A 15994-nucleotide genomic window follows, 5' to 3' on the forward strand; every position below is an offset into this window, starting at 1 on the left:
TAAATGATTATTTATAAATATTGATGTTTTTATTTGGCGATAAACAATTTTCAAGAAAGTGAACTTTGATCTTAAATCTGATAAAAATACAAAATAAATGATTATGAATACATGTTATTTATGTTTTTATTTGTCGATAAACAATTTCAAGAAAGTGAACTTTGATCATAAATCTGATAAAATTAAAAATAAATGATTATGAATAAATATTCTTTATGTTTTTATTTGTCGATAAACAACTTGCAAGAAAGTGAACTTTGATCTTAAATCTGATAAAAATACAAAATAAATGATTATGAATACATGTTATTTATGTTTTTATTTGTCGATAAACAATTTACAAGAAAGTGAACTTTGATCTTAAATCTGATAAAATTAAAAATAAATGATTATGAATAAATATTCTTTATGTTTTTATTTGTCGATAAACAACTTGCAAGAAAGTGAACTTTGATCTTAAATCTGATAAAAATACAAAATAAATGATTATGAATACATGGTATTTATGTTTTTATTTGTCGATAAACAACTTGCAAGAAGGTGAACTTTGATCTTAAATCTGATAAAATTAAAAATAAATGATTATGAATAAATATTTATGTTTTTATTTGTCGATAAACAATTTACAAGAAAGTGAACTTTGATCTTAAATCTGATAAAAATACAAAAAAAATGATTATAAATAAATTTTATTTATGTTTTTATTTGTCGATAAACAACTTGCAAGAAAGTGAACTTTGATCTTAAATCTGATAAAATACCTAATAAACGATTGTGAATAAATAGTCTTTGTGCTTTTATTTGTCGATAAACAACTTGCAAGAAAGTGAACTTGGATCTTAAGTCTGATAAAATTAAATGATTATAAATAAATTTTATTTATGTTTTTATTTGTCGATAAAGAATTTACAAGAAAGTGAACTTTGATCTTAAATCTGATAAAAATTAAATGATTATAAATAAATTTTATTTATGTTTTTATTTGTCGATAAACAACTTGCAAGAAAGTGAACTTTGATCTTAAATCTGATAAAATACGAAATAAATGATTATGAATACATGTTATTTATGTTTCTATTTGAAGATAAACAACTTGCAAGAAGGTGAACTTTGATCTTAAATCTGATAAAATTGAAATAAATGATTATGAATAAATATTGTTGTTTTTATTTGGCGATAAACAATTTTCAAGAAAGTGAACTTTGATCTTAAATCTGATAAAAATACAAAAAAAATGATTATAAATAAATTTTATTTGTTTTTATTTGTCGATAAACAACTTGCAAGAAAGTGAACTTTGATCTTAAATCTGATAAAATGCAAAATAAATGATTATGAATAAATGTTCTTTATGTTTCTATTTGTCGATAAACAACTTGCAAGAAAATGAACTTTGATCATAAATCTGAGAAAACTCAAAATAAATGATTATGAATAAATATCCTTTATGTTTTTATTTGTCGATAAACAACTTGCAAGAAAGTGAACTTTGATCATAAATCTGACAAAATACAAAATAAATGATTATGAATAAATATCCTTTATGTTTTTATTTGTCGATAAACAACTTGCAAGAAAGTGAACTTTGATCTTAAACCTGATAAATATACAAAATAAATGATTATGAATAAATATTCTTTATGTTTTTATTTGTCGATAAACAATTTACAAGAAAGTGAACTTTGATCTTAAATCTGATAAAAAATACAAATTAAATGATTATAAATAAATTTTATTTATGTTTTTATTTGTCGATAAACAACTTGCAAGAAAGTGAACTTTGATCTTAAATCTGATAAAATACGAAATAAATGATTGTGAATAAATATTCTTTATGTTTTTATTTGTCGATAAACAATTTACAAGAAAGTGAACTTTGATCTTAAACCTGATAAATATACAAAATAAATGATTATGAATAAATATTCTTTATGTCTTTATTTGTCGATAAACAATTTACAAGAAAGTGAACTTTGATCTTAAATCTGATAAAAATTCAAATTAAATGATTATAAATAAATTTTATTTATGTTTTTATTTGTCGATAAACAACTTGCAAGAAAGTGAACTTTGATCTTAAATCTGATAAAATACGAAATAAATGATTATGAATACATGTTATTTATGTTTTTATTTGAAGATAAACAACTTGCAAGAAGGTGAACTTTGATCTTAAATCTGATAAAATTAAAAATAAATGATTATGAATAAATATTGATGTTTTTATTTGGCGATAAACAATTTTCAAGAAAGTGAACTTTGATCTTAAATCTGATAAAAATACAAAAAAATGATTATGAATAAATTTTATTTATGTTTTTATTTGTCGATAAACAACTTGCAAGAAAGTGAACTTTGATCTTAAATCTGATAAAATACGAAATAAATGATTATGAATACATGTTATTTATGTTTTTATTTGAAGATAAACAACTTGCAAGAAAGTGAACATTGATCTTAAATCTGATAAAATACGAAATAAATGATTATGAATACATGTTATTTATGTTTTTATTTGTCGATAAACAACTTGCAAGAAAGTGAACTTTGATCATAAATCTGACAAAATACAAAATAAATGATTATGAATAAATATCCTTTATGTTTTTATTTGTCGATAAACAACTTGCAAGAAAGTGAACTTTGATCTTAAACCTGATAAATATACAAAATAAATGATTATGAATAAATATTCTTTATGTTTTTATTTGTCGATAAACAATTTACAAGAAAGTGAACTTTGATCTTAAATCTGATAAAAATACAAATTAAATGATTATAAATAAATTTTATTTATGTTTTTATTTGTCGATAAACAACTTGCAAGAAAGTGAACTTTGATCTTAAATCTGATAAAAATACAAATTAAATGATTATAAATAAATTTTATTTATGTTTTTATTTGTCGATAAACAACTTGCAAGAAAGTGAACTTTGATCATAAATCTGATAAAATGCAAAATAAATGATTATGAATAAATGTTCTTTATGTTTCTATTTGTCGATAAACAACTTCCAAGAAAGTGAACTTTGATCATAAATCTGAGAAAACTCAAAATAAATGATTAAGAATAAATATTCTTTATGTTTTTATTTGTCGATAAACAACTTGCAAGAAGGTGATTTTTGATCTTAAATCTGATAAAATACGAAATAAATGATTATGAATACATGTTATTTAGGTTTGTATTTGAAGATAAACAACTTGCAAGAAAGTGAACTTTGATCTTAAATCTGATAAAATGCAAAATAAATGATTATGAATAAATATTCTTTATGTTTTTATTTGTCGATAAACAATTTACAAGAAAGTGAACTTTGATCATAAATCTGAGAAAACTCAAAATAAATGATTAAGAATAAATATTCTTTATGTTTTTATTTGTCGATAAACAACTTGCAAGAAAGTGATTTTTGATCTTAAATCTGATAAAAATACAAAATAAATGATTATGAATAAATGTTCTTTATATTTCTATTTGTCGATAAACAATTTGCAAGAAAGTGAACTTTGATCTTAAATCTGATAAAAATACAAAATAAATGATTATGAATAAATGTTCTTTATATTTCTATTTGTCGATAAACAACTTGCAAGAAAGTGAACTTTGATCATAAATCTGACAAAATACAAAATAAATGATTATGAATAAATATCCTTTATGTTTTTATTTGTCGATAAACAACTTGCAAGAAAGTGAACTTTGATCTTAAACCTGATAAATATACAAAATAAATGATTATGAATAAATATTCTTTATGTTTTTATTTGTCGATAAACAATTTACAAGAAAGTGAACTTTGATCTTAAATCTGATAAAAAATACAAATTAAATGATTATAAATAAATTTTATTTATGTTTTTATTTGTCGATAAACAACTTGCAAGAAAGTGAACTTTGATCTTAAATCTGATAAAATACGAAATAAATGATTGTGAATAAATATTCTTTATGTTTTTATTTGTCGATAAACAATTTACAAGAAAGTGAACTTTGATCTTAAACCTGATAAATATACAAAATAAATGATTATGAATAAATATTCTTTATGTCTTTATTTGTCGATAAACAATTTACAAGAAAGTGAACTTTGATCTTAAATCTGATAAAAATTCAAATTAAATGATTATAAATAAATTTTATTTATGTTTTTATTTGTCGATAAACAACTTGCAAGAAAGTGAACTTTGATCTTAAATCTGATAAAATACGAAATAAATGATTATGAATACATGTTATTTATGTTTTTATTTGAAGATAAACAACTTCCAAGAAGGTGAACTTTGATCTTAAATCTGATAAAATTAAAAATAAATGATTATGAATAAATATTGATGTTTTTATTTGGCGATAAACAATTTTCAAGAAAGTGAACTTTGATCTTAAATCTGATAAAAATACAAAAAAATGATTATGAATAAATTTTATTTATGTTTTTATTTGTCGATAAACAACTTGCAAGAAAGTGAACTTTGATCTTAAATCTGATAAAATACGAAATAAATGATTATGAATACATGTTATTTATGTTTTTATTTGAAGATAAACAACTTGCAAGAAAGTGAACTTTGATCTTAAATCTGATAAAATACGAAATAAATGATTATGAATACATGTTATTTATGTTTTTATTTGTCGATAAACAACTTGCAAGAAAGTGAACTTTGATCATAAATCTGACAAAATACAAAATAAATGATTATGAATAAATATCCTTTATGTTTTTATTTGTCGATAAACAACTTGCAAGAAAGTGAACTTTGATCTTAAACCTGATAAATATACAAAATAAATGATTATGAATAAATATTCTTTATGTTTTTATTTGTCGATAAACAATTTACAAGAAAGTGAACTTTGATCTTAAATCTGATAAAAATACAAATTAAATGATTATAAATAAATTTTATTTATGTTTTTATTTGTCGATAAACAACTTGCAAGAAAGTGAACTTTGATCTTAAATCTGATAAAAATACAAATTAAATGATTATAAATAAATTTTATTTATGTTTTTATTTGTCGATAAACAACTTGCAAGAAAGTGAACTTTGATCTTAAATCTGATAAAAATACAAATTAAATGATTATAAATAAATTTTATTTATGTTTTTATTTGTCGATAAACAACTTGCAAGAAAGTGAACTTTGATCTTAAATCTGATAAAATGCAAAATAAATGATTATGAATAAATGTTCTTTATGTTTCTATTTGTCGATAAACAACTTCCAAGAAAGTGAACTTTGATCATAAATCTGAGAAAACTCAAAATAAATGATTAAGAATAAATATTCTTTATGTTTTTATTTGTCGATAAACAACTTGCAAGAAAGTGATTTTTGATCTTAAATCTGATAAAATACGAAATAAATGATTATGAATACATGTTATTTAGGTTTTTATTTGAAGATAAACAACTTGCAAGAAAGTGAACTTTGATCTTAAATCTGATAAAATGCAAAATAAATGATTATGAATAAATATTCTTTATGTTTTTATTTGTCGATAAACAATTTACAAGAAAGTGAACTTTGATCATAAATCTGAGAAAACTCAAAATAAATGATTAGGAATAAATATTCTTTATGTTTTTATTTGTCGATAAACAACTTGCAAGAAAGTGATTTTTGATCTTAAATCTGATAAAAATACAAAATAAATGATTATGAATAAATGTTCTTTATATTTCTATTTGTCGATAAACAACTTGCAAGAAAGTGAACTTAGATCTTAAATCTGATAAAAATACAAAATAAATGATTATGAATAAATGTTCTTTATATTTCTACTTGTCGATAAACAACTTGCAAGAAAGTGAACTTTGATCTTAAATCTGATAAAATACGAAATAAATGATTGTGAATAAATATTCTTTATGTTTTTATTTGTCGATAAACAATTTACAAGAAAGTGAACTTTGATCTTAAACCTGATAAATATACAAAATAAATGATTATGAATAAATATTCTTTATGTCTTTATTTGTCGATAAACAATTTACAAGAAAGTGAACTTTGATCTTAAACCTGATAAATATACAAAATAAATGATTATGAATAAATATTCTTTATGTCTTTATTTGTCGATAAACAATTTACAAGAAAGTGAACTTTGATCTTAAATCTGATAAAAATTCAAATTAAATGATTATAAATAAATTTTATTTATGTTTTTATTTGTCGATAAACAACTTGCAAGAAAGTGAACTTTGATCTTAAATCTGATAAAATACGAAATAAATGATTATGAATACATGTTATTTATGTTTTTATTTGAAGATAAACAACTTGCAAGAAGGTGAACTTTGATCTTAAATCTGATAAAATTAAAAATAAATGATTATGAATAAATATTGATGTTTTTATTTGGCGATAAACAATTTTCAAGAAAGTGAACTTTGATCTTAAACCTGATAAATATACAAAATAAATGATTATGAATAAATATTCTTTATGTCTTTATTTGTCGATAAACAATTTACAAGAAAGTGAACTTTGATCTTAAATCTGATAAAAATACAAAATAAATGATTATGAATAAATATTCTTTATGTCTTTATTTGTCGATAAACAATTTACAAGAAAGTGAACTTTGATCTTAAACCTGATAAATATACAAAATAAATGATTATGAATAAATATTCTTTATGTCTTTATTTGTCGATAAACAATTTACAAGAAAGTGAACTTTGATCTTAAACCTGATAAATATACAAAATAAATGATTATGAATAAATATTCTTTATGTCTTTATTTGTCGATAAACAATTTACAAGAAAGTGAACTTTGATCTTAAATCTGATAAAAATTCAAATTAAATGATTATAAATAAATTTTATTTATGTTTTTATTTGTCGATAAACAACTTGCAAGAAAGTTAAATTTTGATCTTAAAACTGATAAAATACGAAATAAGTGATTATGAATACATGTTATTTATGTTTTTATTTGAAGATAAACAACTTGCAAGAAGGTGAACTTTGATCTTAAATCTGATAAAATTAAAAATAAATGATTATGAATAAATATTGATGTTTTTATTTGGCGATAAACAATTTTCAAGAAAGTGAACTTTGATCTTAAATCTGATAAAAATACAAAAAAATGATTATGAATAAATTTTATTTATGTTTTTATTTGTCGATAAACAACTTGCAAGAAAGTGAACTTTGATCTTAAATCTGATAAAATACGAAATAAATGATTATGAATACATGTTATTTATGTTTTTATTTGAAGATAAACAAGTTGCAAGAAAGTGAACTTTGATCTTAAATCTGATAAAATACGAAATAAATGATTATGAATACATGTTATTTATGTTTTTATTTGTCGATAAACAACTTGCAAGAAAGTGAACTTTGATCATAAATCTGACAAAATACAAAATAAATGATTATGAATAAATATCCTTTATGTTTTTATTTGTCGATAAACAACTTGCAAGAAAGTGAACTTTGATCTTAAACCTGATAAATATACAAAATAAATGATTATGAATAAATATTCTTTATGTTTTTATTTGTCGATAAACAATTTACAAGAAAGTGAACTTTGATCTTAAATCTGATAAAAATACAAATTAAATGATTATAAATAAATTTTATTTATGTTTTTATTTGTCGATAAACAACTTGCAAGAAAGTGAACTTTGATCTTAAATCTGATAAAAATACAAATTAAATGATTATAAATAAATTTTATTTATGTTTTTATTTGTCGATAAACAACTTGCAAGAAAGTGAACTTTGATCATAAATCTGATAAAATGCAAAATAAATGATTATGAATAAATGTTCTTTATGTTTCTATTTGTCGATAAACAACTTCCAAGAAAGTGAACTTTGATCATAAATCTGAGAAAACTCAAAATAAATGATTAAGAATAAATATTCTTTATGTTTTTATTTGTCGATAAACAACTTGCAAGAAAGTGATTTTTGATCTTAAATCTGATAAAATACGAAATAAATGATTATGAATACATGTTATTTAGGTTTTTATTTGAAGATAAACAACTTGCAAGAAAGTGAACTTTGATCTTAAATCTGATAAAATGCAAAATAAATGATTATGAATAAATATTCTTTATGTTTTTATTTGTCGATAAACAATTTACAAGAAAGTGAACTTTGATCATAAATCTGAGAAAACTCAAAATAAATGATTAAGAATAAATATTCTTTATGTTTTTATTTGTCGATAAACAACTTGCAAGAAAGTGATTTTTGATCTTAAATCTGATAAAAATACAAAATAAATGATTATGAATAAATGTTCTTTATATTTCTATTTGTCGATAAACAACTTGCAAGAAAGTGAACTTAGATCTTAAATCTGATAAAAATACAAAATAAATGATTATGAATAAATGTTCTTTATATTTCTATTTGTCGATAAACAACTTGCAAGAAAGTGAACTTTGATCATAAATCTGACAAAATACAAAATAAATGATTATGAATAAATATCCTTTATGTTTTTATTTGTCGATAAACAACTTGCAAGAAAGTGAACTTTGATCTTAAACCTGATAAATATACAAAATAAATGATTATGAATAAATATTCTTTATGTTTTTATTTGAAGATAAACAACTTGCAAGAAGGTGAACTTGCAAGAAAATACAAATTAAATGATTTTAAATAAATTTTATTTATGTTTTTATTTGTCGATAAACAACTTGCAAGAAAGTGAACTTTGATCTTAAATCTGATAAAAATACAAATTAAATGATTATAAATAAATTTTATTTATGTTTTTATTTGTCGTTAAACAACTTGCAAGAAAGTGAACTTTGATCTTAAATCTGATAAAATACGAAATAAATGATTATGAATACATGTTATTTATGTTTTTATTTGAAGATAAACAACTTGCAAGAAGGTGAACTTTGATCTTAAATCTGATAAAATTAAAAATAAATAATTATGAATAAATATTGATGTTTTTATTTGGCGATAAACAATTTTCAAGAAAGTGAACTTTGATCTTAAATCTGATAAAAATACAAAAAAATGATTATAAATAAATTTTATTTATGTTTTTATTTGTCGATAAACAACTTGCAAGAAAGTGAACTTTGATCTTAAATCTGATTGTGAATAAATATTCTTTGTGTTTTTATTTGTCGATAAACAACTTGCAAGAAAGTGAACTTTGATCTTAAACCTGATAAATATACAAAATAAATGATTATGAATAAATGTTATTTATGCTTTTATTTGTCGATAAACAATTTACAAGAAAGTGAACTTTGATCCTAAATCTGATAAAAATACAAATTAAATGATTATAATTAAATTTTATTTATGTTTTTATTTGTCGATAAACAACTTGCAAGAAAGTGAACTTTGATCTTAAATCTGATAAAAATACAAAATAAATGATTATGAATAAATATTTATGTTTTTATTTGTCGATAAGCAACTTGCAAGAAAGTGAACTTTGATCTTAAATCTGATGAAAATACAAAATAAATGATTATGAATAAATATTCTTTATGTTTTTTTTTGTCGATAAACAACTTGCTAGAAAGTGAACCTTGATCTTAAATCTGATAAAATACAAAATAAATGATTATGAATAAATATTCTTTATGTTTTTTTTTGTCGATAAACAACTTGCTAGAAAGTGAACATTGATCATAAATTTGAGAAAACTCAAAATAAATGATTAAGAATAAATATTCTTTATGTTTTTATTTGTCGATAAACAACTTGCAAGAAAGTGAACTTTGATCATAAATCTGATAAAATGCAAAATAAGTGAGTATGAATAAATATTCTTTATGTTTTTATTTGTCGATAAACAACTTGCAAGAATGTGAACTTTGATCTTAAATCTGATAAATGGACAAAATAAATGATTATAAATAAATATTCTTTATGTTTCTATTTGTCGATAAATAACTTGCAAGAAAGTGAACTTTGATTATAAATCTGAGAAAACTCAAAATAAATGATTAAGAATAAATATTCTTTATGTTTTTATTTGTCGATAAACAACTTGCAAGAAAGTGAACTTTGATCATAAATCTGACAAAGTACAAAATAAATGATTATGAATAAATGTTCTTTATGTTTCTATTTGTCGATAAACAACTTGCAAGAAAGTGAACTTTGATCATAAATCTGAGAAAACTCAAAATAAATGATTAAGAATAAATATTCTTTATGTTTTTATTTGTCGATAAACAACTTGCAAGAAAGTGATTTTTGATCTTAAATCTGATAAAAATACAAAATAAATGATTATGAATAAATGTTCTTTATATTTCTATTTGTCGATAAACAAAAGTGAACTTTGATCTTAAACCTGATAAATATACAAAATAAATGATTATGAATAAATATTCTTTATGTTTTTATTTGTCGATAAACAATTTACAAGAAAGTGAACTTTGATCTTAAATCTGATAAAAATACAAATTAAATGATTATAAATAAATTTTATTTATGTTTTTATTTGTCGATAAACAACTTGCAAGAAAGTGAACTTTGATCTTAAATCTGATAAAATACGAAATAAATGATTGTGAATAAATATTCTTTATGTTTTTATTTGTCGATAAACAATTTACAAGAAAGTGAACTTTGATCTTAAACCTGATAAATATAAAAAATACAAAAAAAATGATTATAAATAAATTTTATTTGTTTTTATTTGTTGATAAACAACTTGCAAGAAAGTGAACTTTGATCTTAAATCTGATAAAATGCAAAATAAATGATTATGAATAAATGTTCTTTATGTTTCTATTTGTCGATAAACAACTTGCAAGAGAGTGAACTTTGATCATAAATCTGAGAAAACTCAAAATAAATGATTATGAATAAATATTCTTTATGTTTTTATTTGTCGATAAACAATTTACAAGAAAGTGAACTTTGATCTTAAATCTGATAAAAAATACAAATTAAATGATTATAAATAAATTTTATTTATGTTTTTATTTGTCGATAAACAACTTGCAAGAAAGTGAACTTTGATCTTAAATCTGATAAAATACGAAATAAATGATTGTGAATAAATATTCTTTATGTTTTTATTTGTCGATAAACAATTTACAAGAAAGTGAACTTTGATCTTAAACCTGATAAATATACAAAATAAATGATTATGAATAAATATTCTTTATGTCTTTATTTGTCGATAAACAATTTACAAGAAAGTGAACTTTGATCTTAAACCTGATAAATATACAAAATAAATGATTATGAATAAATATTCTTTATGTCTTTATTTGTCGATAAACAATTTACAAGAAAGTGAACTTTGATCTTAAATCTGATAAAAATTCAAATTAAATGATTATAAATAAATTTTATTTATGTTTTTATTTGTCGATAAACAACTTGCAAGAAAGTGAACTTTGATCTTAAATCTGATAAAATACGAAATAAATGATTATGAATACATGTTATTTATGTTTTTATTTGAAGATAAACAACTTGCAAGAAGGTGAACTTTGATCTTAAATCTGATAAAATTAAAAATAAATGATTATGAATAAATATTGATGTTTTTATTTGGCGATAAACAATTTTCAAGAAAGTGAACTTTGATCTTAAACCTGATAAATATACAAAATAAATGATTATGAATAAATATTCTTTATGTCTTTATTTGTCGATAAACAATTTACAAGAAAGTGAACTTTGATCTTAAATCTGATAAAAATACAAAATAAATGATTATGAATAAATATTCTTTATGTCTTTATTTGTCGATAAACAATTTACAAGAAAGTGAACTTTGATCTTAAACCTGATAAATATACAAAATAAATGATTATGAATAAATATTCTTTATGTCTTTATTTGTCGATAAACAATTTACAAGAAAGTGAACTTTGATCTTAAACCTGATAAATATACAAAATAAATGATTATGAATAAATATTCTTTATGTCTTTATTTGTCGATAAACAATTTACAAGAAAGTGAACTTTGATCTTAAATCTGATAAAAATTCAAATTAAATGATTATAAATAAATTTTATTTATGTTTTTATTTGTCGATAAACAACTTGCAAGAAAGTTAAATTTTGATCTTAAAACTGATAAAATACGAAATAAGTGATTATGAATACATGTTATTTATGTTTTTATTTGAAGATAAACAACTTGCAAGAAGGTGAACTTTGATCTTAAATCTGATAAAATTAAAAATAAATGATTATGAATAAATATTGATGTTTTTATTTGGCGATAAACAATTTTCAAGAAAGTGAACTTTGATCTTAAATCTGATAAAAATACAAAAAAATGATTATGAATAAATTTTATTTATGTTTTTATTTGTCGATAAACAACTTACAAGAAAGTGAACTTTGATCTTAAATCTGATAAAATACGAAATAAATGATTATGAATACATGTTATTTATGTTTTTATTTGAAGATAAACAACTTGCAAGAAAGTGAACTTTGATCTTAAATCTGATAAAATACGAAATAAATGATTATGAATACATGTTATTTATGTTTTTATTTGTCGATAAACAACTTGCAAGAAAGTGAACTTTGATCATAAATCTGACAAAATACAAAATAAATGATTATGAATAAATATCCTTTATGTTTTTATTTGTCGATAAACAACTTGCAAGAAAGTGAACTTTGATCTTAAACCTGATAAATATACAAAATAAATGATTATGAATAAATATTCTTTATGTTTTTATTTGTCGATAAACAATTTACAAGAAAGTGAACTTTGATCTTAAATCTGATAAAAATACAAATTAAATGATTATAAATAAATTTTATTTATGTTTTTATTTGTCGATAAACAACTTGCAAGAAAGTGAACTTTGATCTTAAATCTGATAAAAATACAAATTAAATGATTATAAATAAATTTTATTTATGTTTTTATTTGTCGATAAACAACTTGCAAGAAAGTGAACTTTGATCATAAATCTGATAAAATGCAAAATAAATGATTATGAATAAATGTTCTTTATGTTTCTATTTGTCGATAAACAACTTCCAAGAAAGTGAACTTTGATCATAAATCTGAGAAAACTCAAAATAAATGATTAAGAATAAATATTCTTTATGTTTTTATTTGTCGATAAACAACTTGCAAGAAAGTGATTTTTGATCTTAAATCTGATAAAATACGAAATAAATGATTATGAATACATGTTATTTAGGTTTTTATTTGAAGATAAACAACTTGCAAGAAAGTGAACTTTGATCTTAAATCTGATAAAATGCAAAATAAATGATTATGAATAAATATTCTTTATGTTTTTATTTGTCGATAAACAATTTACAAGAAAGTGAACTTTGATCATAAATCTGAGAAAACTCAAAATAAATGATTAAGAATAAATATTCTTTATGTTTTTATTTGTCGATAAACAACTTGCAAGAAAGTGATTTTTGATCTTAAATCTGATAAAAATACAAAATAAATGATTATGAATAAATGTTCTTTATATTTCTATTTGTCGATAAACAACTTGCAAGAAAGTGAACTTAGATCTTAAATCTGAAAAAATACAAAATAAATGATTATGAATAAATGTTCTTTATATTTCTATTTGTCGATAAACAACTTGCAAGAAAGTGAACTTTGATCATAAATCTGACAAAATACAAAATAAATGATTATGAATAAATATCCTTTATGTTTTTATTTGTCGATAAACAACTTGCAAGAAAGTGAACTTTGATCTTAAACCTGATAAATATACAAAATAAATGATTATGAATAAATATTCTTTATGTTTTTATTTGAAGATAAACAACTTGCAAGAAAGTGAACTTTGATCTTAAATCTGATAAAAATACAAATTAAATGATTATAAATAAATTTTATTTATGTTTTTATTTGTCGTTAAACAACTTGCAAGAAAGTGAACTTTGATCTTAAATCTGATAAAATACGAAATAAATGATTATGAATACATGTTATTTATGTTTTTATTTGAAGATAAACAACTTGCAAGAAGGTGAACTTTGATCTTAAATCTGATAAAATTAAAAATAAATAATTATGAATAAATATTGATGTTTTTATTTGGCGATAAACAATTTTCAAGAAAGTGAACTTTGATCTTAAATCTGATAAAAATACAAAAAAATGATTATAAATAAATTTTATTTATGTTTTTATTTGTCGATAAACAACTTGCAAGAAAGTGAACTTTGATCTTAAATCTGATTGTGAATAAATATTCTTTGTGTTTTTATTTGTCGATAAACAACTTGCAAGAAAGTGAACTTTGATCTTAAACCTGATAAATATACAAAATAAATGATTATGAATAAATGTTATTTATGCTTTTATTTGTCGATAAACAATTTACAAGAAAGTGAACTTTGATCCTAAATCTGATAAAAATACAAATTAAATGATTATAATTAAATTTTATTTATGTTTTTATTTGTCGATAAACAACTTGCAAGAAAGTGAACTTTGATCTTAAATCTGATAAAAATACAAAATAAATGATTATGAATAAATATTTATGTTTTTATTTGTCGATAAACAACTTGCAAGAAAGTGAACTTTGATCTTAAATCTGATAAAAATACAAAATAAATGATTATGAATAAATATTCTTTATGTTTTTTTTTGTCGATAAACAACTTGCTAGAAAGTGAACCTTGATCTTAAATCTGATAAAATACAAAATAAATGATTATGAATAAATATTCTTTATGTTTTTTTTTGTCGATAAACAACTTGCTAGAAAGTGAACATTGATCATAAATTTGAGAAAACTCAAAATAAATGATTAAGAATAAATATTCTTTATGTTTTTATTTGTCGATAAACAACTTGCAAGAAAGTGAACTTTGATCATAAATCTGAGAAAACTCAAAATAAATGATTAAGAATAAATATTCTTTATGTATTTATTTGTCGATAAACAACTTGCAAGAAAGTGAACTTTGATCATAAATCTGATAAAATGCAAAATAAATGATTATGAATAAATGTTTTTTGTCGATAAACAACTTGCAAGAAAGTGAACTTTGATCATAAATCTGACAAAGTACAAAATAAATGATTATGAATAAATGTTCTTTATGTTTCTATTTGTCGATAAATAACTTGCAAGAAAGTGAACTTTGATTATAAATCTGAGAAAACTCAAAATAAATGATTAAGAATAAATATTCTTTATGTTTTTATTTGTCGATAAACAACTTGCAAGAAAGTGAACTTTGATCATAAATCTGAGAAAACTCAAAATAAATGATTAAGAATAAATATTCTTTATGTATTTATTTGTCGATAAACAACTTGCAAGAAAGTGAACTTTGATCATAAATCTGATAAAATGCAAAATAAATGATTATGAATAAATGTTTTTTGTCGATAAACAACTTGCAAGAAAGTGAACTTTGATCATAAATCTGAGAAAACTCAAAATAAATGATTAAGAATAAATATTCTTTATGTATTTATTTGTCGATAAACAACTTGCAAGAAAGTGAACTTTGATCATAAATCTGATAAAATGCAAAATAAATGATTATGAATAAATGTTTTTTGTCGATAAACAACTTGCAAGAAAGTGAACTTTGATCATAAATCTGACAAAGTACAAAATAAATGATTATGAATAAATGTTCTTTATGTTTCTATTTGTCGATAAACAACTTGCAAGAAAGTGAACTTTGATCATAAATCTGAGAAAACTCAAAATAAATGATTAAGAATAAATATTCTTTATGTTTTTATTTGTCGATAAACAACTTGCAAGAAAGTGATTTTTGATCTTAAATCTGATAAAAATACAAAATAAATGATTATGAATAAATGTTCTTTATATTTCTATTTGTCGATAAACAAAAGTGAACTTTGATCTTAAACCTGATAAATATACAAAATAAATGATTATGAATAAATATTCTTTATGTTTTTATTTGTCGATAAACAATTTACAAGAAAGTGAACTTTGATCTTAAATCTGATAAAAATACAAATTAAATGATTATAAATAAATTTTATTTATGTTTTTATTTG

This window comes from Zeugodacus cucurbitae, chromosome 2, assembly GCF_028554725.1.
Source record: "Zeugodacus cucurbitae isolate PBARC_wt_2022May chromosome 2, idZeuCucr1.2, whole genome shotgun sequence".
NCBI lineage: Eukaryota > Metazoa > Arthropoda > Insecta > Diptera > Tephritidae > Zeugodacus > Zeugodacus cucurbitae.